This window comes from Rana temporaria, chromosome 13 (assembly GCF_905171775.1).
Source record: "Rana temporaria chromosome 13, aRanTem1.1, whole genome shotgun sequence".
Lineage (NCBI taxonomy): Eukaryota > Metazoa > Chordata > Amphibia > Anura > Ranidae > Rana > Rana temporaria.
In genome coordinates this window covers 20747538-20770168 of record NC_053501.1, presented here as the reverse complement: position 1 = coordinate 20770168, position 22631 = coordinate 20747538, and positions in this window count along the sequence as shown.

Genomic DNA, 22631 nt, shown 5'->3' with positions numbered 1-22631 from the left:
GCGTACAAGGCTGATTTGTGTTTTGTTCCGCTGGCGTGTACACACCAGCGGACCAAATTCCCGTCGTACCGGAACGCGTGCACGTAAACTACGTACGACGTCACTATAAAGGGGAAGACCAAAGTTAATGGCGCCGCCCTCTGTTCCTCTTTTGCTAGTTACGTGTTTGCTCGTGTTAGTGAAGGTTTGGTTAGAGCTGATTCGCGCTTCTCGGTCTCCAGGCTTTGACAGCGTGTATTCACGGGTTCAGTGCGTGTGCTTGCGGTAACGTAGTTGTCATTCGGCTATAGGCAAGCAGGTTGTTTCTGCTTTAGCAGTTGCATCCTGTGCGCTCGTATCTGTTTGTCACGCGTTTGTCGCAGGTAGTGCTGGATTTGCGAGTGCTTTCTGTTTCAGTGTGTTCTTGACTGACCAGCCGGCCGGTTTGAAGCCATGATGGAGCAGCAGCGTCAATTTTCGCGAGTTGGTGCTGTTTATGGGATGGCTGCTGGATATGTTCATTTGTCCAGTACTTTGGCCAGAAACAGGGGGCGGAGGCGTTTCTGGACCAAGAATTGGTTGCGCCAGCGTGACCAGTTCTCACATATGCCTCTGCTTAGGGAACTCCAGGAGAATAATCCTAATGACTTTAGGAATTTTCTCCGCATGACGGACCCCGTATTCAACCGTCTGCTGGATCTTCTGTCCCCCTATATCACGAGGCAGGACACTGTGATGCGCCAAGCCATCACGGCCGAGCAGAGGCTTATTGCCACGTTGCGGTACCTGGCGACTGGGAGGAGCCTGCAGGACCTCAAGTTCTCGACAGGCATCTCTCCGCAGGCGCTTGGGGTCATCATACCGGACACGTGTGCTGCCATCATCAAAGTTATGCATGAGGAGTATATTAAGGTAAGTTTCCTGGCTCTAATAATGTGGCCAACTAACTTTATTTTTATTTTCCCAGATATGCTGTGTGTTTAACTAACGTTACCTTTTCTCCCTATGCATGTTGATATCAGCTTTACATGTTTTATTCTTGGCCTACCTGCATATTTGTCCCTTACCCAATATTAACCTGTCCAGCATGCTATCCTAGGGACAAACCCACCTTGCCATTTTTTCAAACAGGACTTTTTGGTTTTTGTGTCCCCCCCCCCCCCCCCCTTCAAACTTTTATTGTCCCCATCAGAGGGCTGTGGAGTCTCTTAATGAAGTGGCCCTATATATTTCATTTCCCAAATTCTCCATGCACATTTTTCTAATGCAATTTTAATACTGTGAACTGTCACAAGGATGCTTGTAGGATGTATTTGTTACAAAGTACTAAATCTCTAATTTTGTTTGTCCCCACAGCTACCCTCCACACCACAGGAATGGCAGTCTGTGGCTTCCCAATTTGCCCAGCGGTGTGATTTTCCAAACTGCGGTGGAGCAATAGATGGGAAACACGTCCGCATTGTGCCCCCACCCCGCTCGGGGTCCTACTATTATAATTACAAGGGTTATCATAGTATTGTGTTGATGGCGGTGGTGTCGGCACAGTATGAGTTTCTATATGTGGACGTGGGGAAGAACGGCCGGATGTCTGATGGGGGAGTGTTCGCACGGACTGATTTCTATGATCGTCTCCAAGCTGGTGGTCTGGCATTGCCACCAGATGAAGATAATGTGGAAGGACTTCCGTTTGTGTTCCTAGCGGACGAGGCTTTCGGGCTTGGTCCTCACCTCATGCGGCCTTTTCCCCAGAGGACCCTCACCTCAGAGAGGAGTGTGTTTAATTTTCGGTTGGCCAGGGCTCGGAGGGTAGTCGAGAATGCCTTTGGGATACTCACCAACCGGTTCCGCCTGTTCAGGACATCGATACATCTGGCGGAATATAAATTGGACACCGTTGTATTTGCCTGCTGCATTTTGCACAACTTTTTACGCAGGCACTCCCAGACGTACCTACCCGACATCGGTTCTGAGGCAAGACTACCCTCAGATCCCCTTCCCGGGCTGGACACTGGTCGCGCTGGCTTGGCCCCCCAATCAGCTCGTGAGGTACGCGACAAATATGTTGAGTACTTCATGGGTCGGGGGGCCATTGCTATGCCAGATCATATTTCTTTCTAATTCGGCCCCCAAAGAAAGGAATATTCTAAAAAATAATAAATAATTAGACCATTGGACTTTATACAGTTGTTTGTCATTAATGCTTTTTCTCTTTTTCTGTCTTCCTGGTTCTCTAACTAACTTCTTCAATTGTAATGCATAATTGATTTCTCCACTTTTAGTAACTAACCACATTTTGCACAGTATTCACTCATCTACAAACAGGGTATTGAGTCTAGAAATAAGAAGCAACTCCATTTGTAAATGTTGAGGTCAAGTTTTTTTAATTTTTGCTTGTTCATGACCCCAAAAATAATTTTATATTTTTTTCATTACTCCCTGCTTTTGTACTTAGGAGTCTTCAAAAATTTTTTAAACTTTTTTTTTTTTTTCAGGTAATTCAACCAAAAATATTATGCAGATTATACATTTATTAACAAGTTCACTTTTTTTTTACTCAAATATAGTTAGATTTATTGTTTACATATATATATATATATAGATTATATTTGGTGGGGTGTTTACCGCCTTAAATTTTTTTTTGGCCATATTTTTTAGGCACAAAAAACAATAATTTTTTAACCATTTTTTTTGTTTTTGGTGTGTTTTTCTAAAAGAAAATTTTTAGGTGAGAATTTGGAGTCAAATCTCTACTTCACTAAATTCAGTGATTAGAGAGATTTATAATTCTATATATATATTTTTAAAAATTTTTGGCGTTGTTTATTCTTTATGGTCTAAACTTTATAGTATCCCAAAATGTTCAACATGGTCAAAAAGTAACAAAATCCAATTCCAAAAATATAAAAACTCACAACAGCAGTCAGTCATGGTGTGCTTTCACACTGGAACACGCCAAAATTGGAAGATACACACATTCAGTGCAAACTCGCCAAATGTCATTGGTTCAACAGACAAATGGCCACATGTGCTATCTGACATCATGGGTGATCAATGTCTGTGTTTTGTGGGAGCAAACCCTTCCTCTCAACTACTTGAGGATGGAGGAGGGGGTTGGACCCACAAAGCACAGACATTAGATATTCTGTGATGGCAGATAGCACATGTTGGCACACTGTGTGTGTATCTTCAAATTTTGGCGTATTCATTATTCAAACTGTAAAAATGTTTGTGGGGGCGGGGGATGGGCGGGGGGTGTTTCAGTCTTTGACACGGCCCATCATGTCAATAATGTTCTTAAAATTAGATTCGATGACCATCATTCTTTGCCGCATATTGTCCATTTCCGTGCTGCATTCCAAAAGGACATTTGTTACATTCTGTTCCATGAGAAACATCCTTTCACGCATATTGTGCATTTCAGTGCTGCACTCCATTACCTGCTGAATAATTATAGCAGCACTTGCACGTGAAAATATTGGCACACCATCCTCCTCCCCTAAAACAAAAAAAAAAAATGGCATTTACAATATTATTTTTCAATGAGGCCTATCTACATATGTTTTTTTGAATCAAGCTAGGGTGACACTGACCTGATGGGCTTCTCCTTTCCACCTCTTCGACATCTTCTATCACTCCTCCTTCTTCCACCACCTCCCCATCATCTTCAATCACTCCTCCTTCTTCCACCACTTCCCCATCATCTTGGACTCCTCCTTCATCCATCAATCCACCTTCTTTCAATTCGCCAAATTGTTCTTCCGCCACTTGCCCTTCATCTGCTATGACTTCTAAGTCCAAAATTACTTCTTCCTCCTCTCTTCCTTCCTCCTTTCTTCCTTCCTCCTCTCCTTCCACATCCTCCTCTCCTTCCACATCCTCCTCTCCTTCCACATCCTCTTCTCCTTCCACATTCTCCTCTCCTTCCACATCCTCCTCTCCTTCCACATCCTCCTCTCCTTCCACATCCTCCTCTCCTTCCACATCCTCTTCTCCTTCCACATCCTCCTCCTCCTCCACATGTTGAGATGGCAGATTTTGGCCTTGTCTGGCCCTCTCTGCCTCCTCCAAATGCTGGCGACTTCTTTCCCCTGAAATAAACCAAAAAAAATGTAGACTCATCAGCACACAGATATTGGAGAGCATAAATCGCACACATTGCTTAGAAGATGCTTTCATTTAGTTACTTTTATCTTTCACCAAACCTACATTTTGCAATTACTTCTATATGGCAAGCTCTGATCCTGCCCCTTTTTAGCAAAGTGACACACATGGATGTCCCCCCTAAACTGTATTTCTGGGAGACCCTACCAAAACCCATTTTTGATTTGGGGAGACACAGGTGCTCTGCATTGCAGATGTGAAAACATCTGCTTTATTACCATATTATTTCTAGAACTAGCTTTTACACAATGTTTACAAACAAAGTTTTTGGCCAGTGAGCCATGTCCAGGTGTGTTGTTCCTGGAATAACCGAGCCTTTCTGATAAACTATGTGATGTTACGTTGTTTACTAAGAACACTGTTTGTAAATATGTAGTTATTTATGTTCTAAAAAATAAATAACAACATGTCTTTAAAATTACAAGCAGGCCAAGGAGGCAGATGGTGAAATATACATGGCAACACATTATTGCAGACAATCACCACCCCCCCCCCCCCAACCCCAATATATATTTACTTACTTTTACGCAGAATTTTAAGTATTTTCTTCATCTGATGTGGCTCCCTCAATTTTAAGTCTGACCAGCGTTTCCTCAGCTGTTCCTTGGACCTGGTGATCCCAAACATCCTCTGCATTCTCCTCGCCACCTTGTCCATAATATGTGCCTTTCGGCGGTTAGGGGTCTTGTATGGCCCTAATTCACCATCATAGTCCTTTTTTCGCATGATGTAAACTAACTCCACCATTTCCTGGAACCGCATATTAGTGGCTTTATATCTTCTTTTCCTTGATCGGGACGTCCCTGCCTCTGTCCCTTCACTTGTGGCATGAGAGCATCGTGCCCGCTCGTGTGACATCGCCATCTTTCCTTTCCCACAGAGATTATGGGCGTGGAAAAGATGAATTCTTACGCCATGGGCGGAGAAGAGGGCGGCGTTTAATACATACGCGGAGTGTAGAGAATGCAAACAACGTGTTTACGTCCGTTACGCGGAGAATCTTCGAGCGCATCCAGAACATACACAGTTAACGCCATATTTCCTAAACTCATTGATTAGGGGCCTCGCAAAGGTGACGAGGGCGGGGTTTCATAAATACGCGGAGTGTTTAAAAGGTTTACGCCGTGATTACGCATCTTACGCGGTAATTAGGCGAGCGTGAGAAACGAGGAGCGAGAGACAGGAAGGTAAGGAAATTAAAAATGTGATCAGCAGAGGCCTTGAAAATGTAGACACATGGGATGGGGGTTTGGGCTGTTGGTTGCACCCTTTTTAAGCTATTCTGTCTATGGGGTACCACAATGTTATTTTGGTATCCAAATGCTTTTGGACACCTCACAAAATAGAGATGTGAACAATGCTGTACCTCATTGACAAGTTTTTGAATGGTGTATTCAGATCAGGCAAAGTATTGTTCAAGTGTTGGTTGTACAGAGGTCATTAGGAAGTGTCTTTTATGTCATCCATTGTCAGGGGCATGAGATTTACACATGAAAGAGTGCCTAGATGAATACTGTCATTTGTAAGCATTGTTTAATTTAATATATTTAAAATATTTACTGCAATGTGAACAATGGCTCTGCATCTAGCAAATCAATGTTTGGTACAAGCAATGCGGCCGAGCTGCCAATCATTGTTTAAACAAGAGAGACTGTGTTTGGAATTAGATATAGGTAATAAATTTGAAGACACATATTAGATCAAGGTCAACGCTGATCCTTTGGAATATTTATTTTTCTGTGGTTTATGTTTTTGTAATCTAGACTCAAAAAGAAATATAATTTTGCAAAAATTGCAATGGACCTCCTACAAAGCAAGGAATCTATAGAGGCCTTACTTCAAAAATACCAGGACACGCCCATCCTGTGGAATTCAAAACACTCGTTATATTGCAATAAAGAGGTACGAGCGGCAGCACTAGAAGAGCTAGCAAATTATATGCAAACTTGGGTGCCAGGATGCACTGCCAACATGGTGAAGGATAAACTTGCCAACCTCAGAAGCACATACAGGAGAGCATACAAAGCTAATAAAATCAAAAAATCGGGAGCAGCAGCAAGACAAGCAAAGGAACCCAAACTGTGGTATTATAAACAGATGGCTTTTTTGCGGGACGAAATGGAAGGCAGGAAAACGATGTCCAGTCTTTCTTCCAACCTTTCCTCCATGCTACCTTCCAGCGGACATTCCCCAGATGACCACAGCCCTGCAGAGTCGGAGGAAGAGGGCCTGGCTGACAGAGATGCAGATCTGCCACCCTTCGATGAGGAGGTATAGTAGTTTCCTCTATATTTATGGCGTAAATAATTCTTGGTGGATTAATGATTAGATATTGTAAAAAAAAAACCAAGCTGGAAAAAAGCAAACAAAAAGGTGTACAGACAAATAGGTGTCAGGGATGACAACTGCAGGGGTCAGAAGTAGAGTGTATTCAAGTAATAATGAACAGAAAATACTGAACGAAAAACATGAAAATGAGTGTGGTTTTATTTAGCGAAATTGTAAAAAAATTCTTTTTTTTTCCACACAGGAAGAAGAGATCAGCCAGGAGGTGGCAGATCCTCAGGTGTCTGTCAGCCAGGAGGAGGCCGGGGTCAGTGGCAGCCAGGAGGAGGCCGGGGTCAGTGGCAGCCAGGAGGAGGCCGGGGTCAGTGGCAGCCAGGAGGAGGCCGGGGTCAGTGGCAGCCAGGAGGAGGCTGGGCCCAGTGGCCTGCAGCAGGTCCACCCGGCCAGGAGAACCACCACCAGCCAGTCTTCTCCCCCCCAGGTGAGGCCATCAGGCCGAAGGAGGCAGTTGAGGCCTGTGGAGGAGGCAAGCCTCCGCATGATCCAGGAGGCAAGCGCCATCATGAGGGCCCCCCTCAACCCCACAGAGGCCTTCAGTGCCTCATTGGCCCATGATTTAAATGAAGGGGAGGAGGACCAGAGAAGACTGGCAAAGGCCCTGATGAACCAGGTCCTTTGGTGGATGCAGAGGGGCCTGCTGACCCCAGACACTGGGCTATGTGACCCGGCCCGGCTTGCGGAACACCATCCTCCTGCTGCCACATCAACCCCACCTGCAAGACCCCGTGTTCGATCCGCTGGAAGGCTGCCTGGAGGGAAGGCTGGAAAGAGGAGGAAACGTTGATTTTCTGCCTTCCATTTCCTTCCACATAAAGGACATCTTGTTTGTACTACCACAGTTTGGGTTCCTTTGTTTGTGTGCTGCTGCTTCATATTTTTGTGTTTGGCTCCTGAGGCTTGGAAGTTTATCCTTCACCATGTTGGAAATGCAAGTTTGCATATAGTTTGCTATCTATTCTAGTGCTGCTGTTCTTTTTATTTTTTGTGATGACATTTGCCTGAATAAAAGGCCTTTTGCTTTCATTTGAAAACATGTCTATTGTTTGATATACTGTGGGGATTATTAGGCAGCAAACCTTTAATAAATATACAATGGGTAATTTACAAAGGACACACTCCTTGGGGGGGGGGGGGACATTTGGTGTGCCAACATGGTTTAATATTCTCTAATGAAACACCAACAAAAAAAAAAAAAATTTAAAAAAACATGTAAAAAAAAAAAAGTTTAAATGGTGACATAACTAGAAACAAAAAAAGAAATTAAAAAAATGCACATTCCTTTACAAAAATGACTACTCTAAATTATGGAGGACCACCAACCAAAACACACGTCTGGCATAGAAAACATTATTAAAGGATTACATCACAAGCAAGAAATGTGACATTTCAGTATGGGACAACTCTATTGAAATTGCATCAGCAAGAGAACGGGGTTATTCTAGCAAGAGAAGAATTAATAAAACGAGGCTTTAAAATGTGGTTTAGTGCGCCTTTTTAAGACATTGTTCTCTTGCTAGAATAAAAGGTTTCTAATGACGAATGTGCCATATCCCAAAGAAACGCGAGTTTTACCTGAACGAGCGCTCCCGTCTCCTCATTTGGACTGAGCATGCGCGGGGTTTTTGTACGCTGCTTTTGTGTACAGACGACCGAACATGTCTGACGGACACGATTCCAGCAGACTGTTTTAAAGCAAGACCAGGAAACAGTTGTTCGTTGGAAAACGGTCTGGCCGACGATTGTTTGCTGGAATTCTGTACGTTACTGCCTACACACGAACGAACATGTCCGCTGAAACTGGTCCGCGGACCAGTTTCAGCAGACATGTTTGGTCGTGAGTACGAGGCCTGAAGTGTAGTTGATTATCATGGGAAATGTAGTTCCAAAACATCTGCGGTGCCAAGGTTCACCATCACTGCCCTAGTTGGATAAGTCAAAGTGTAATAGGCCAAAGAGCACCTAATGAAAAATCCTTAGGAGTCCAAAGTCTTTATTTCTCAACTGGTTACAACAAGCAGGGCAAAGGACAGCTAACATGTTTCGGGGCCCCCACAACACACACAAGGGCAATTGTGTGCCCCCACCTGCCCCGAAAACATATTGGATGTCTTATGCCCTGCATGCTTTAACCAGATGAACAATAAAGACTTTGGACCCCTAAGGGTTTTCAATTTGGTGCTCTGTCTTCGACCCATTGGATCATGGAACACAAGGCAGCCCAATAAAAAAAGGGGAAAAAAGCTACACACTGCGGTGCCAAGGTTCACCATCACTGCCCTAGTTGGATAAGTCAAAGTGTAATAGGCCAAAGAGCACCTAATGAAAAATCCTTAGGAGTCCAAAGTCTTTATTTCTCGACTGGTTACAACAAGCAGGGAAAATGACAGCTAACATGTTTTATGGGCCCCCACAACACACACAAGGGCAATTGTGTGTCGTCACCTGCCCCGAAAACGTATTGGATGTCTTATGCCCTGAATGTTGTAACCAGATGAACAATAAAGACTTTGGATCCTTAGGCCCCGTACACACGGTCGGACAAAACCGATGAGAATGGTCCGACGGACCGTTTTGATCGGTTCACCGCTGAAGTGGCCTGATGGTCTGATGTGTGTACACACCATCAGTTCAAAATCCGATCGGGTCAGAACTCGGTGACGTCAAACACACGACGTGCTGAATAAAACAAAGTTCAATGCTTCCAAGCATGCGTCGACTTGATTCTGAGCATGCGTGGGTTTTGAACCGATGCTTTTCTGTACTAACCATCGGTTTGGTCCGATGGGGCAGCGGTCCATCGGTTTCGGTTTTGAAGCATGTTTTAAAATTTTGGACAGAAGGAAAACAGACCGATGGCCTATACACACGGTCGGTTTGGTCCGATGAAACTGAACTTCGGTTCATTCTCATCGGTTTGGTCCGACCGTGTGTACAAGGCCTAAGGGTTTTCCATTTGGTGCTCTCTCTTCGACCCATTGGATCATGGAACCCAAGACAGCCCAATAAAAAAGGGAAAAAAAGCTACACACTGGTTTGAGCAAAGGAGAATAAAATAATAGGCTCCAACCTGTGAGGTATATATTTTTTTTCCTGTTCATTCATAACACCCTGTTTTAATCTTTGATAATTTCTGTAACGTATCCCTGGGCCTCAGATGGGATTACCACTGAACTGATAGGTGAAATCAAGCCTCATTTTGCTCCTCTATTTTCATAATAGAAGGCAATCCTAAGTGATTGCAGGCCTCGGTCTATTAGGATAGTCGGAGGAGATAGGAACGAATTAGCATACGACTTGGTGAGCTTAGATTTAGTGGTTTGTTGCTGTAACGCTGCAGTGCCAATAATTTGTGCTCAGCATGGACGGGGGGGGGCCGGTTTAACTTACGACGTGCTATGTACTGTGTACACGTCAAAAAACAAAAAAACAAAAAAAACAACTGACCTTCAAGACAATGAAAAGCGGCATGTATTTAAGGCCTGAGCTTGTAGAGATTTTCTCCTTAGACATAGGAGAGGTCCCTTCGGAAAGAAGGGCCCTTAATCTTATTAGGCTGATGCACCTTTGAGAGTTGCCATCTTATTAGTATCACCGCGTGTCTTTACAGACCACTTATGGAAACATAACTGGAAACTTGCGCCGCAAAAGAGATTTAATGAGAATGCCGGCATCCTGCAATTTTACACATTAAACGCCTTTGGAAAATGCTGGCGTTCCGATAGTCTATGACTAAGCTTTTCACTTTTTAAACTATTAATAAGGGCTTTCCACTGGGAAGACAAATACATGCTTGATGCATTTTTAATCCTTCGCCAATACATTTTGCTAAAGCTGTTTGCCTTCTCAGTGGCGGGATTTAACTTGCCCTTCCTTATTGAACATTTTTCACAGATAATGACATTTCAAGAACACAGAGAGGGACTGTTTTATTATAAAGTGGCAAAAATCAGGTTTTCAAAGCCCTTTTTTTGTTATAATTCCAAAATCGTACGTGCCAGATAGGAAATAAAAAGTCTGTGCGTGTTTTGTTAGGAGGAAGAAAGATTTTATTTCTCTCCCTGTGACCAAGTTTCTTTCAAAGCGTGACGGTAGGAATTCCATTGATAAATATTGGCTATAGAGCTGTTATGACGTTGTAATGTAGGACCCAACCTTTACACTAATTGAAAAGAAAAACATTTATTACATTCAATACATTTAGATTTTTTGCACCAACTTTAATGGAATTTCAGTCGTGTAGCCAGATTCACAAAGAGTTACGCCGGCGTACCAGTAGATACGCCGCCGTAACTCGGAATCTAAGCCGTCGTAAGTTTAAGTCATATCTTAGGGTGCAATATTTCCGTTGAGTTCGGCGTAGAATATGCAAATGACTAGATACGCCAAATCACGAACGTACGTGCGCCCGTCGCAGTAAAGATACGCCATTTACGTAAGGCGATTCCCAGCGTAAAGTTAGTCGAACAAATAGTTGGCGTAGTCAATGTTAAGTATGGCCGTCGTTCCTGCGTTGAAATTTGAAAATTTTACGTCATTTGCGCAAGTCGTCCGTGAATAGGGCTGGACGTAATTTACGTCCACGTCAAAACCAATACGTCCTTGCGGCGTACTTTGCCGCAATGCACACTGGGATATGTACACGGACGGCGCATGCGCCGTTCGTAAAAAACGCCAATCACGTCGGGTCACGAGTAATTTACATAAAACACGCCCCCCTCATCCTCATTTGAATTAGGCGCACTTACGCCGGCCTATTGGCGCTTCGCCGCCGTAACTTAAGAGGCAAGTGCTTTGTGAATGCAGCACTTGCCTCACTTACTTACGGCGGCGTGGCGTAAATACGATACGCTACGCTGCCTTAAAGTTACCTGCCCTACCTGAATCTGGCTATTAGTCCGTAGGGTTCAATATTAAGTTGGCCCACCCTTTGCAAGAATAACAGCCAGGGCTGGTGCAAGGACTTTTGATACCCTAGGCAAAATCTTATTTTGCCCCCCTTTTGGCTCCACCCCTTTCCCCAGCCCATATATACACCACCTTTTTAATTAAGCACCCATCAAATGCAGCCTCACCAGAGCCCATCAATGCAGCCTCACAAGCGCCCATCAAATGCAGCCTCACCAGAGCCCATCAAATGTAGCCTCACTAACGCCCATCAATGCAGCCTCACCAGCGCCCATCAAATGCAGCCTACCAGTGCCCATCAATGAATGTTTGCTTGCTTCCATTGATTCGGGAGTCGGGACACAGACACAGTCCTCCGCTGCCGCTGCACCTCTGACACCATGAGAAAACGTAGCGGCAGCTGCCTGCTGTTGCTGCAGAGAGTAGAGAGTAGGAACACCAGTGGCAGGGCGCCCTAGGCAGCTGTGCACTCCAGACGGCTGCCTAGTTTGCCTAGTCGTCACACCGGCCCTAATAACAGCTTCAACTCTTCTGGGAAGGCTGTCCACAAGGTTTAGGAGTGTGTCTATGGGAATGTTTGGCCATTCTTCCAGAAGCACATTTGTGAAACTCAGGCACTGATGTGGACGAGAAGGCCTGGCTTGCAGAAAATCATCCCAAAGGTGTTCTATCAGGTTGAGGTCAGCACTTTGTGCAGGCCAGTCAAGTTCCTCCACCCCAAACTCGCTTATAACAGGGGAGTTTACCAAAAGGATGTATTATGAGCAGTGGCGGTACAAGGTCATCTAGAGCCCAGGACAAATATGCCAAATGCCCCCCCCCCCCAGATGAATGAGATTTATGTGTCAGTAAAATTCCCCCCACAAAAAACTGAGCACTTATCTGCATGCTTACCCCCTATGTCCCCTCCTTGCAGTACCAATCCACCCCACTGCTGAAATCCCCCCTCTCAGCCCAAATGTTTGCCCCCCACATCCCCCAGCCTAACTGCCCCCACCCCAAAAAATCACCCCCCAGCACAAATCATCCACTGCTAACATTTCCCCTCTTAGCAAACACACCCCCCCCCCCCAACTCCAAATCCCCTCTCCCAGCACAAATCCCCCCTCATTCCTCCTCCTAGCACAAATCTTCTCCCCCCTAAAAAAAAATCACCACTCTTAGCATTGCCACCGCCACGCTCTCTGTGACTGTGCATGTGGAGAGGCAGAACAGGGAGATGCCTATATAAACAAGGCATTTCCCTGTTCTGCCTAGTGACAGGACAATGATCTACTGCCCCCTTTCATTGGGAGCAGTTATCTCTATCATGTCAGTTGTAGCCCATCCCCTCCACAGTTAGAATCACTCCCTAGGACACACTTAACCCCTTGATCACCCCCTAGTGTTTAACCCCTTCCCTGCCAGTGTCATTTACACAATAATCAGTGCATTTTTATAGCACTGATCGCTGTATAAATGACAATGGTCGCATCTGATGTGTCCGCCGCAATATCGCAGTCACACAGATCGCCGATTACTAGTAAAAAAAATTACTAATAAAAACGCCATAAATCTGTCCCCTATTTTGTAGACGCCATAACTTTTGCGCAAACCAATCAATATATTATTGCGATATTTTTTACCAATAATATGTAGAAGAATACGTATCGGCCTAAACTGAGGAATTTTTTTTTAATATATTTTTTGGGGATCTTTATTATAGCAAAAATTCCAAAAAATTGTCACTCTTTTTTTCGTTTTTAGTGCAAAAAATCAATTCCTCAGAGGTGACCAAATACCACCAAAAGAAAGCTCTCTTTGTGGGAAAAAAGGTGCGTCAATTTTGTTTGGGTACAACATCGCACGACTGCGCAATTGTCAGTTAAAGCGACGCAGTGCTGTATTGAAAAAAGTGCTCTGGTTAGACAGGGGGGGGAATTCTTCTGGGGCTGAAGCGGTTAACTGTCAATTGCGCGTTTGTGTGACACTGTACACAAATAACATTTATTTTCTTCCCCCCACAAATAATGCTTGTTTAGATGACCTTGTACCGGCGATCTGACGATATGGTTCCGGCTATCGAGATGGTTCCTGTAATGACTGCGCAGGCGCAATCCTTGCCAACGGAAATCACCAAACCTCCAGGGCAACGTGGCTCTTTTTTTAACATCCTCCAATCCACGGGGATGTTAAAGGGGTGTTCCAGGCATTTTTTGTGTTTATTAAAAGTCAGCAGCTACAAAAAGTGTAGCTGCTGGCATTTAATAAACATACACTCACCTGCTCCACGTTCCAGCGACGCGCCGGCCGGGGCTCCGCTTCTCTCCCCCCCTCCCAGGCCGGCGTCTTCATCCTAAGTGTGGGCACCTGGCCGTGACAGCTTCCGGCTTCACGGCCGGGCACCCACTGCGCATGCGCGAGCGGCGCTGCGCTCTCTCATTGGACAGGCGATCGCATGGGACCTGTCATGTGTCCCAGGCGATCGCCTACAGGGAGGGGCTGCAGTAAGGCCATTAAGCTATTCGCCTTACCAGTCCCTCGGCGGAAGGAGGAAGTGGGACAGGAAGTCCCACTCCTCCTGAAGCCCCCCCCCCCCCCAAAAAAAATTACATGCCAAATGTGGCATGTAAGGGGGCGAGGAGTGGGTTAAGCGGAAGTTCCAATTTTGGGTGGAACTCCGCTTTAAGGAATGAGCCTGGATGCCACCCGAGGTTCGGAGATTTCCGTCGGCAAGGATTGCGCCAGCGCAGTCCTTACAGGAACCACCTCGATAGAGGAACCATACCGACAAGTCACCGGCACTGCTCATAATACATAGCTTTGGTAAATCTAAAGGAGAGTGTACAGTCAGTTGAATGCTAAGGATCAAATCTTTTTCAGATCCAGCGTCACTCCCATCCCATTTTGCCAATCCGTGTCTAACAACATTGCACTGCTGCAATATCCCAAAAACAATCAACAATCCTCTTTCATTGCTGCGCCTGCTGTAAGGAGTCAAAAGGTGAAAGGTGATTGGCTGTCGTGGGTGTAGTGAATTTTGCACATCATCATTGGTCTTTGCGCTGTCTTCTTAAGTAAGCCTGTTTTCGTACAAATATTCACACGGTGTGCTGAATTTAATAACCGGGAACATTAATGGAACTTGTAAGACGTACAACCAGCCTGCTCTCCGTTTTTCGAGACTGACAAGTGTGGCGTTGCGTCGAACAACAACTTCCTTTAATGAAATTATGTCTAGTGGAGCATAAAAAAAATCCTATCAAAATACATTTCAGGTCCAGCACAAAACAAGCAGCAGGTAAAAATAGTTTATTTTATTGCACCAGATTTGAGTTTATAAAAAATAAATAAAAAATTTGCAATAAGAATAAAATCGAGTAGGACAAGGGAAGGAAGGCGCTTTTCAGCACCGGCGGACTTGGCGCTACAAACCCCTTTGCTTTTCTGATTGATACTTTTCAATTATAAAACTCCTTTTTCTCTGACATTTGAAATGCTTTTTTTTTTTTGCTTTTTTTTTTAAGCGATAACTTCAGATGCTTCAGTCCCAACAGTAGCGGTAACCCTGTTTAGCTGTACTAGTAAATTGCTTCCTTGTACTACATAATGACTGTGACAGCTTTATGCTAAGAAAATGAATTCTGCAATGGGGCATACCTACAGTATGATAAGGCGGCCAGTTTTCAAATTGTATTTCTCTGTATCAGAATTAAATCAGGATTTTAGATGTCTCCGCTGCCACAGGCGCGGTAGTCGGTCCATATACGGACTTGACAAATCGGAATAAGAGAGGGTCTCTTACACTTAAATTGGATTTGAGGCTATTATACATTTTTCCTTGTTACTCCCCTATTAAAATCTATCACGGCCTTTTTTTGAAAAATGAGATACAATGTTCCAAATCAAGAAGCCAGGTCTATTACACACTGATTTCACAGGTGAGTATGGGATGGAAGTGAAACCGAGGTCATAAAAGGGAATTATTATGTGCATTTGATATACGGCATATGGATACATTATACTTGTGAGTGTTAAAGTGGTTCTAGTACTAGAAGTAGCTTTTGATGTTATGTCAACTCATGCTAAGTAATGTGTAAGTGCAGTACCTCCCGGGATTTACCTCCGAAAGAGATCACAGTACCTCCCGGTATTTACCTCCCAAAGAGATCACACTACCTCCCGGTATTTACCTCCCAAAGAGATCACAGTACCTCCCGGTATTTACCTCCCAAAGAGATCACAGTACCTCCCGGTATTTACCTCCCAAAGAGTTCACAGTACCTCCCGGTATTTACCTCCCAAAGAGATCACAGTACCTCCCGGTATTTACCTCCCAAAGAGATCACAGTACCTCCCGGTATTTACCTCCCAAAAAAATCATAGTATCTCCCAGTATTTACCTCCCAAAGAGATCACAGTACCTCCCGGTATTTACCTCCCAAAGAGATCACAGTACCTCCCGGTATTTACCTCCCAAAGAGATCACAGTACCTCCCGGTATTTACCTCCCGGTATTTACCTCCCGGTATTTACCTCCCAAAGAGATCACAGTACCTCCAGGTACTTACCTCCCAAAGAGATCACAGTACCTCCCGGTATTTGCCTCCCAAAGAGATCACAGTACCTCCCGGTATTTACCTCCAAAAGAGATCACAGTACCTCCCGGTATTTACCTCCCAAAGAGATCACAGTACCTCCCGGGATTTACCTCCCAAAGAGATCACAGTACCTCCCGGTATTTACCTCCCAAAGAGATCACAGTACCTCCCGGTATTTACCTCCCAAAGAGATCACAGTACCTCCCGGTATTTACCTCCCAAAGAGATCACAGTACCTCCCGGGATTTACCTCCCAAAGAGATCACAATACCTCCCGGAATTTACCTCCCAAAGAGATCACAGTACCTCCCAGTATTTACCTCCCAAAGAGATCACAGTATCTCCCGGTATTTACCTCCCAAAGAGATCACAGTACCTCCCGGTATTTACCTCCCAAAGAGATCACAGTACCTCCCAGTATTTAGAATTTGCGCCGTAAGTTATGGTGGCGTAGTGTATCTCTCGCGGCGTAAGGGCGCGGAATTCAAATTCGGCGGGTAGGGGGCGTGTTTCATTTAACTCCCAGGGTGCATTGCTCCAAATGACGTCGCAAGGACGTCATTGTTTTCGACGTGAACGTAAATGGCGTCCAGCCCCATTCACGGACGACTTACGCGGGAACGACGGCCATACTTAAAGGAGTTCTCTAAGCTAAAACTTTTAACCCCCGCTGTGCCCGGGCTGTAAAACTATACAAAATAAACTTTCACTTACCTGCATACGATCCCCCGTTGTTCCGATATCGCCGTCCCGTTCTCCGGTCCCGGTCTCTTCCACTTCCTGCGGGTCGGTGACTCACAGTGCGCTCACCCTATCAGCGGCCGCGACGGGACATTGCTGCGGCCGCTGATAGGCTGAGCGCACTGTGAGTCACCGACCCGCAGGAAGTGGAACAGACCGGGACCGGAGAACGGGACGGCGATATCGGAACAACGGGGGATCGTAGGCAGGTAAGTGAAAGTTTATTTTGTATAGTTTTACAGCCCGGGCACAGCGGGGGTTAAAAGTTTTAGCTTGGAGAACTCCTTTAACATTGAGTATGCCACCATATAGCAGCTTTAACTATACGCTGGAAAAAGCCGAACGGAAATTAGTGGATCGTCGGAAATAGCTAATTTGCATACTCGACGCGGATTACGACGGGAACGCCACCTAGCGGACGCCGAAAAGTTGCATCTAAGATCCGATGGCGTACGAAAGACGTACGCCTGTCGGATCTAGTTTTGAGGATTCAAAACAAAGATACGACGCGGGAATTTTGAAATTACGCCGGCGTATCAGTAGATACGCCGGCGTAATTTCTTTGTGGATCTACCCCCCGTGTGTATAGAATTGGTTATATGGGATTGTACGATATTTTTTATTTTGTTTATTTTTTTATGATTGAACTAGATGGACTCTTTTTTCAACCTGACTAACTATGTAAGTATACTGGCCCTTCTTTAAATGCCTAAGTCACCACATTAGACACATCCATATCCTAAAATCGAGCAATTACAGTTTATAAAAACACTGAAAGACAGTGTGATGTATGACATTTTGCACCGTGTGGAAGTATACAGGTGGCGTTGCATTAAGTATTGCCTGTATAATTAATGAGAGGGTTATAATAAGGAACTTGCGTCTGCACAAAATGGCAGCCCACGAGACCCTTGACCTCTGTCAGGTCATGTGATCTCCCTATGCGCCTAGCAATCAAGAATAAGGTAAGGCCATTTAATGGAAATGATTTATTACGCCCATGCTTATCTATTCAGAGACTATGCTTATCCAATTAATGGTCCAGTGGCTGCTATCCTCTGTATCTCCAGTCTGTACTGGGAAATGGAAATCCCCCCCATTAGATTTGCAGCATTAAATGGCATTATATAAAATATTAGCTATTTTAGTATGATAGATGCTTTAGGGTATGTACAAATTGGCATTTAATTTGCAGTTATTAAAAGCACAGGGAAAGCATAAACGCAGTCACATGGCTAATGTGTTTCTAATATTTTCTTTGTTGCAATAATATCTTGTTTTGAAGTGTTTACCTGCTTTTCATCAAATTTTATTGCTTATATGTTATATCATTATATTGTTTTACATGTGTTTGATAGGCACTCCCAAGAAAAGTGCACATGAAAACACTTCAATACATCTAAAGTGGACATTTTAGTAACTTCACAAGTGTGTACGAATGGAATGCTGGCATGTCACAATATCCACACAAGTACCGTATTTATCGGGGTATTGCGCGCTCCGGCGTATAGCGTGCACCCCTAATTTTGACCCTAAAATCCTGTAAAAAAACATTTTATTACATTTTACTACTTACAGTTTTGGTGTCTTGCCCGGTGTCCATCGGCGGCCTCGTCCGGTCCGGCGTTCGTCTGCGGCCTCGGTGATGTCCTCCCGGCTTCTCCCGCGCTGTCTTCATGTCAAATCCCCGCTTCCCGCGCTCAGTTTGAAGCCTCCGCTGACGTATACCGAGCGCAATACACTCGGGTATATTCGGCCAGGCTCGGCTTCTCACGCATAAACGTCACAGAGCGTGACTACGAGCGAAGCCGAGCCTGGCCGAATGTACCCGAGCGTACTGCGCTCGGTATATGTCGGCGCAGGCCGTAGTTTGGAAATCCCTGCCCAAGGACAGTCCTCGTTGTGAGAGTCTTTCCACCAGGAAACAGGTATCCCCAAATTTATTACCAGGAGCCAGGCACTCTAAAGTTTGCAGTGTGCAGGCTCCAACTTATCATACTGTGGCAATTCAAAAATGGCACCGCTAAAGCTCCCTGTGCAATTCAATATTTTCATTACCAGCTACATCGGATGATGCTGGAAATGAGAGACACAAACCTCAATTTGTGAATAACTTTCTGCTAACCTGGTTTCTGAATTTAAAATCCTAACCTCTGAGCTCTATGCATTACTTAATCCTGACCTCTGAGACTGTGTGCATTACCTAATTCTCACCACTTGTTTGAAACTTTTAAATGCACGTGTAGCACCCCCTAGCTGGTGAGCTAGAGTGCTACATTTTTTGTTGTTAGTGTAAGTAAAATGTTCAGGCTGGCAGCCAAGATTGTGTTTGTTTTATCTAGGTCAGGGTAAGTGACTCAGGGAGGCTGGTATGACTCCAGGCAGCCTCTCCAATACTTCCCCCTACTTCTAGAAACGTGAAGAAGATTTTGGAAGAACAGGAGTGGAGGTGAGGAGGAACTGCTTGGAGTATTCATTATTTCCCAGAAGAATCCTGTTACGGGGAAACGCGTCGGGTGGAGTCAGTACCCTATACGTCACCACGCACGAGCCGAGCTGTGTGTTTTTTATCTTTTCATGTCTCCTGGTGTATTTGCGGTGTATTTGCAGTGCCTTTTAAATAAATACCTTTGAACTTTTATACTACACCATGAGGCTTCTCTTCTCTTTATCCTGCCTAAATGTCGTATTGAACTGGTGATTCGATCGGATGAAACTGTAAGGAATATACCGCAGCAGGAATCCAGTGCCACACGAACGGAACTCAGTGCAACATGAACGGTGTGTCCTGGAGGAGGAATCCCCAGATGATCATCCTGGTCTGGCTGGAGTATATCTTGATAAGCGTCATATGATCTTCTATCTGGTAAGCGGCGGTGAGCGCCTTTCCTTATTTTGATCCGAATACTTTCACCTGCTGTCAAGTCCTTCTTTATTTCAGTTACATGGACTGTGCTTTTTAGCTGTTCAGTTACATGGACTGTGCTTTTTAGGAGTCCACTTTCTTTTTATATATACCTATTGGAATGAATCTTCATTGATGTCCCTTAGAGTGTATTTCTGAACCTATACGTTATTGTTTTTGTGTGAAAACTTTGATGATCACGATTGTTGAAAGTTTTTTTGAGTTTATATGATAACTCTTTTTCTAATATTACCGTACCCTTTTTTTTGGTGGGAGCGCAACTAATTTTTTATTTATGTATTTTGACTGAAGATTTAAGTTTTTTTGGTTGCAACACTGCCTCCTTTTTATAATTTTTTGCCTTTTTTTCACTTTGGTGCAATTTTTTTATTATTATTAATTTATTAAGGGTTTATTTCTCCTTTACACTATTCATTGTGGCCCTGACCAATCCCCAACACATGGGGTGGCCCCCTTAAATACTCAGGGTCAGCTCAGCTGGGCCAGTGGAGTTCGGGTAGAAGATGGAGATGGAGTGTTAGGAGGCTGTCGGAGGACCTTTGAGGGTAACCCTCTTGTCTTGGTAGGGGGGAGGTGACCTCGGGTCTGGGAGCTCAGGTGCTGAAGGGAGCTTCTTCATGACACACAAAGGTGTCCTGAACAGTGGCACGTGAGCAGGTGTGAGGACAGTAGTAGAACACTGCTGGGCAAATCTCTAGGGAAAAAGACAGCCAGGAGGTCTAGTGAGTGTTACAGTAAGAGAGGACTGAGAGGCATGCCTGAGAGGACTGAGTGTATGCAGAGTCAGTCTGGGAGGACTGTGGAAGCTTAGCCAGGAGGGCTAGAGAAAGGGGCAGCTGCAGCCAGGTGCCCTGGCAGTGCCTGAAGAGGTGATGCTGGGATCAGGACCCATGGAATGACAGCTGGGCACTAGGATTTTGCTACACAAACAAGGGGGGTGCGGTCCCTGCATGTAAAGGGCATTTGCTACCAATCTAACAGTGCCAGCTGGTCCTGGAAGTTGTAGTGCTTCAAGAAAGTGTTGTGCTAGAGGAAGCTGAGGAGTGTAAATAGACTAGACTTTACAGAACAAGTTGTCCCTGAAAGTTCTAACGTCAGGTGGGAATCCCATAATACCCATATCCCCATCCAAATTTAACCCCCTAAAAGTGGCGGCCATTCCGTAAGGGGTTCTCCCCCAAAGTTTCCAAAGCTAGTTTGCCAAATAAGAAAGCTAATCATAGAATGATTTATTTTTTAATAAATGCTAATATGACTAAAATTTTTTAACATCTTAAAGTTAAAAAATGTTAGTCAAATTATCATTTATTTAAAAATAAATCATTCTATGTGTGTGAACTGTGCGGGGTGTCAGACAAATGGGTGTCTATTAGGTCTGACAGTTTTTGACAAGCATGTGATTTGAGCCTGAGGCTCTACTTGGCTTGTCTTAGGTTATCCTCGGGGCGCAGTGCTGTGCACTTTTGATTTAAGCCAGTCAATATTCGCCATCGCGTCACTTACAGTTTCCAGCTACTTGTCCTGGCCAATCAGGAGGCTGAAGATTTGGAACCCGAAAAGAGGACTGGGTTAACACGGAAGCTCCCGGATATCAGGGGAGCCGTGACAGCCCATCGCTGGAAGGCTCAGTTTGTAGGTAAGTCTCACGGTTTCCTCTGGTGAGTGCCGACCTGGAGGGGTTTGTTTGCAGCCCCTCAAATTTGTTTAGCACCAGCCCCCACTGACCCCTAATAAAAATACAAAACAAAACACTGGACTGATCCTTGCCTCTAGTGTGCTGTCAAAATGCGTGCGCCTGCTTGTGCATGGTGGGGATCCCTTCACACTTGTGGCTCCTTAGGGGGTGCGCTACATACGTATTTGTGGTGAGTCCCCATTTATTGTATGGGTAATTAGAGGTGGTACTTCCCACCAAATGCAATAGGGGGGATCAGTCTTGCTTGGGGCACAAAGTAACTGTGGCATGTGAAAACCGCTGTCCGCTACATTTACAGCTATGGGGGGGGCAGTAAAAATGTAACCCAACTGCTTGTTTTTACCGTAAAGTCTAAAGAAAGGTTTACTTTTTAAAAAGAAAATTTGAATGGATATGTTATAGTTCGTGTTATAGGGTGATGTGTAGCTCTGCAGCACATCGAGTCCAGTAGGAATAATCGTTCCATCCTTTTTTACTTTTTACTCAGAGAAAACTTTCCCTGGCAGTGAAAAACTGCAACAGACTGTAGGGTGTCTGCCAAGATTTAGGAGCCTTGATATAAGCCAAGCCTAGACTAGTGATTTTATAGTTTAATATATGTTAAGTGCATAAAAATAGACAGTTCTAGCAGTATGCTATGCTCAAAAAAAAAAGAAGAAGGTTAGCAAAAGATGGTCATATGGCAGATACTTGTACACAACACCTAACTATAGTGGAGCCCATATGTCTGTGAGGAGGAGGGCTCTCAGCCTATGAAACATGATGTTGTCTTCAAATGTTGCTTCTAGTCAAGGGTCATGCCTAGCGTTCCTCTTTAGAGATAAATTCCGGACAATTAAATATATTCCTCAATAGCCCCAAAGGATGAAAATCCACTTTGTGTGCAACAAATACCTTTGCAAATCAGGATATTAAGCGCTTTAAGTACGCCCTATAACAATTTTACTGCTACAGGTTGACAGCTGTGTGCAGGATCATGTATGTATACTTGATCCGACCAGTGGTGGCCTGTTCATTAGGGGCGCGCGGGCGGCGACCCCCCTATCCATGATCTACATACAGGGGGGCAGATCCACAGAGCGAGTACGCCGATGTATCTACTGATACGCCGGCGTACTTTCAAATTTCCCGCGTCGTATCGTTGTTTTGAATCCTCAAAACAAGATACGACGGCTTCTGGGTTAGATCCGACAGGTGTACATCTTCGTACGCCTTCGGATCTAAGATGCAATTCTTCGGCGTCCGCTGGGTGGCGTTCACGTTGTTTTCCGCGTTGGGTATGCAAATTAGCTATTTC